We start from the raw sequence: 4435 nt of genomic DNA, 5'->3' as shown, positions 1-4435 counted from the left end.
TGGGTCCTACAGTAGGTCTATGTTGTTGTTAGGTCAAGTTATGGGTCCTACAGTAGGTCTATGTTGTTGTTAGGTGAAGTTATGGGTCCTACAGTAGGTCTATGTTGTTGTTAGGTGAAGTTATGGGTCCTACAGTACGTCTATGGTATTGGTATTAACTACGGATTTCCGCATTAGCATGGTGGAGTTTCTGCAACCAAATTGCGTTTTAGCAAACAGAGGGCAGAGAGCGATGCAGAGAGCGATGCATGTATTTGGGGATGTCTGATAGGATAAACATAGTCTTACAAAAATCAATTGGCGAATGACAATAGTTCCTCAAAGTATTTGTACAATATTTCCAGCTCTCACTCTTGATAACCACTCGACATGAAAGGGAAAAATGTAATGCTCTGATCCAGTGGAAATGTCATAAAAGACCTGATTACTTCTTATCCCTTACACAAATATCCGACAGCTGTGTCTGTCCCAAACTCACTGGCGTGGGAAACTCTGAGGGCCCAGAATATTTTATATCAAGTTTCAGACCGACATTGGTGACAGAACTTGAAACATTGAATCAACTATGTAGACAAGCCATGCGCAGCCAATGTGATTTATTTTTATCTGGATATTTTCTAGCTGTTTTTATTTGTTGGCTTTCTGTAGGCTATTTTACATAGTTGGCAACGGCAATAAAAGTAGTTTAGATTTGTATCATTTTCATTTAGATAGAATGTAGATGAATCATAGAAAATGATTTTGAGATAAAGACTTTAATTATTATTATTACTATTATAAATTAAACTGTTCCAGTAAAATGTGAATATGAAAATCATAACTGGCACCAGATCAGTAGAAATGGTCAGATAAATTGGCACTACAAATGGAAAAGGTTGCCGACTGCTGTTGTAGCCTATTACTGAAAACTTCAGGAGCGTAACGTCAGAATTTACTAAGGCCAGCAGCAGTGTGAGGGGTAAGAGTTTTCTTCTTATGGTTAGGCGATCTTGATCTCTGGTTCCCTCAAGTCATTTGTGTCTCAATTATTTAATAAAACAGGTGATTCCTATGTTGATGATGTAAAGAACATTTGCATCTCTGTGGTGTGTAATGAGGAGCAACCAGACGCTGGACGCATTTATGAAATTGCTTATTCCAGTTACTAATAAGCATGCACCCATTAAGAAAATGACTGTAAAAGCTGTTAAATCCCAGTGGAATGATGAGAAATAAAAAAATGGTATGGTTGAGAAGGATGAGGCAAAGGGAATGGCAAATAAGTCTGGCTGTACAACCGATTGACAAACATCCTGCAAATTGAGAAATCATGTGACAAACTGAATAAAAATAAGAAAAACGATACAATGAAACAAAGATAAATGACAAAGAATGATAGTAAAAAGCTTTGGATAACCTTACATACATTTTTGGAAAAAGGCAAACTCTGCTCCATCATTAACTGAATCAGATGGCTCATTCATCAAAGCCCACTACTTTTATGATTTTTTCATTGGACTTATTAGCAAACATAGGCATGACATACCAGCAACAAATGCTGACACTCCACATCCAAGTATATCTGACCAAATTATGAAATACAAGCATTGTAATTTAGAATTCCGTAAAGTCAGTGTGGAAGAGGTGAAAAAATTATTGTTGTCCATCAACAATGACAAGCCACCGGGGTCTGTCAATCTAGATGGAAAATTACTGAGGATAATAGCGGACTATATTTCCGTATCTTTAATTTAAGCCTACTAGAAAGCGTGTGTCCCCAGGCCTGGAGGGAAGCTAAAGTCAGTCCACATGCGCTGTGCTCTGCATAGTTAGCTCCAGGTAAAATGTTGCATTTATTCAGCCATTTTGTGACCAAAATCAAGCTACATATGGACAGTACCAAAATAAACTGACTCTGGAAATGACAAAGCGCCTCGCAACCTAGCTGGAAATGGGACAAACGGACCCCTTCTGTGGTAACAGACTGGGACGATTTGTAATCAAATCTAATTCCCAGGAACGGGGTTCAAATTAACCACAGAGACTGTGTGTGGGATAATAACATGGCCGTGTCCAACCCTGCTTGTTCCCTCGACTCCACTTCCATCCACCAATCTCCAACAGGGCCCTTTACCTGTATCACTAGACACCTCATAGTGAGCTACAGGTAGGAATCAGCGATGAATCCCAATAATGAGCCACCTATGGGAGGGGTATCCCTTTGTGGACAAATATCTCAACGTATTACTGCTACCCTGGGGAGATTGATATACCCCTTGAACATCGGCTCCAACCCTCGACGGATGTGGCAGGGCTTGCAAATTATTGCAAACTATTACAGACTACAAAGGGAAGCACAGCCGATAGCTGCCTAGTGACACGAGCCTACCAGACGAGCAACATTACTTCTATGCTCGCTTCGAGGAAAGTAACACTGAAACATGCATGACAGCATCAGCTGTTCCAGACGACTTTGTGATCCCGCTCTCCGCAGCCGATGTGAGTAAGACTTTTAAACAGGTTAACATTCACAAGACCGCAGGGCCAGACGGATTACCACGATGTGTACTCTAAGCATGCGCTGACCAACTGGCAAGGGTCTTCACTGACATTTTCATCCCCTGTCTGAGTCTAATAACAATATGCTTCAAGCAGAACACCATAGTCCCTGTGCACAAGAACACTAAGGTAATCTGCCTAAATGACTACCGACCCGTAACACTCACGTCTGTAGCCATGAAATGATTTGAAAGGCTGGTCGTGGCTCACAACACCATTATCCCTTTATCACCATAAACCCTAGACCCACTCCAATTTGCATACCGCCCCAACAGATCCACAGATGATGCAATTTCTATTGCACTCCACACTGCACTTTCCAACCTGGGCAAAAGGAACACCCATGTGAGAATGCTGTTCATCGACTACAGCTCAGCGTTCAACACCATAGTACCCTCAAAGCTCATCACTAAGCTAAGGACCCTGGGACTAAACACTGAGCACGCCCCCATTCTCATTGACTATAGATCAGCGTTCAACACCATAGTGTCCTCAAAGCTCATCACTAAGCTAAGGACCCTGGGACTAAACACTGAGCATGCCCCCATTCTCATCGAAGGGGTTGTAGTGGAGCAGTTGAAAGCTTCAAGTTTCTTGGTATCCACATCCTTGGTGTCCACATTATATTCTTAGTTACAGTTTTTCTCAGTCGCTTTGGTGCATTTTTCACATCATCCCTAACATGTGCAAAATAATAAGTGCATTTCTCAGAACAATTTGTACAAACTGCAATATACAATAGATATGTTTCTAAAGCTAGTCAGTCACTAAAAATCCTTTGTACATATCTCAAAAGTACATATTCATGCCAATGATCATGTCAGTGTCATCAGAATGATAAGTCATTGAGTCATTGTTCACGAACAAGGTCGTCAAAATGTTTAGGCATGTTGTCAATGTAACTGTGTACTTTGACAGTATTACCTGATGTAAACTTTGGATGACAGTTACTGTATTGAAAATGCACAAGGCTGCACTTCTATAACAACATGCCCCCCCAGTAGTATAAACAACATGTTCCCCCCATTAGTATTAACAACATGTTCCCCCCAGTAGTATTTACAACATGTTCCCCCCAGTAGTATTAACAACATGTTCCCCCCAGTAGTATAAACAACATGTTCCCCCCAGTAGTATTAACAACATGTCCCCCCCCAGTAGTATAAACAACATGTTCCCCCCCAGTAGTATTTACAACATGTTCCCCACAGTAGTATTAACAACATGTTCCCCCCAGTAGTATTAACAACATGTTCCCCCCCCAGTAGTATTAACAACATGTTCCCCCCAGTAGTATAAACAACATGTTCCCCCCAGTAGTATTAACAACATGTTCCCCCCAGTAGTATTAACAACATGTTCCCCCCCAGTAGTATTAACAACATGTTCCCCCCCCAGTAGTATTAACAACATGTTCCCCCCAGTAGTATTAACAACATGTCCCCCCCCAGTAGTATTAACAACATGTTCCCCCCAGTAGTATTAACAACATGTTCCCCCTAGTAGTATTAACAACATGTTCCCCCCAGTAGTATTAACAACATGTTCCCCCCAGTAGTATTAACAACATGTTCCCCCCAGTAGTATTAACAACATGTTCCCCCCAGTAGTATTAACAACATGTCCCCCCCAGTAGTATTAACAACATGTTCCCCCTAGTAGTATTAACAACATGTTCCCCCCAGTAGTATTAACAACATGTTCCCCCCAGTAGTATTAACAACATGTTCCCCCCAGTAGTATTAACAACATGTCCCCCCCCAGTAGTATAAACAACATGTTCCCCCTAGTAGTATTAACAACATGTTCCCCCCAGTAGTATTAAACAACATGTTCCCCCCAGTAGTATTAAACAACATGTTCCCCCCAGTAGTATTAACAACATGTTCCCCCCAGT

The sequence above is a fragment of the Oncorhynchus kisutch genome, unplaced genomic scaffold (assembly GCF_002021735.2).
Source record: "Oncorhynchus kisutch isolate 150728-3 unplaced genomic scaffold, Okis_V2 scaffold850, whole genome shotgun sequence".
NCBI classification, from domain to species: Eukaryota; Metazoa; Chordata; class Actinopteri; order Salmoniformes; family Salmonidae; genus Oncorhynchus; species Oncorhynchus kisutch.
The sequence above is the reverse complement of the archived record's forward strand: the minus strand, read 5'-3'. Positions refer to the sequence as shown.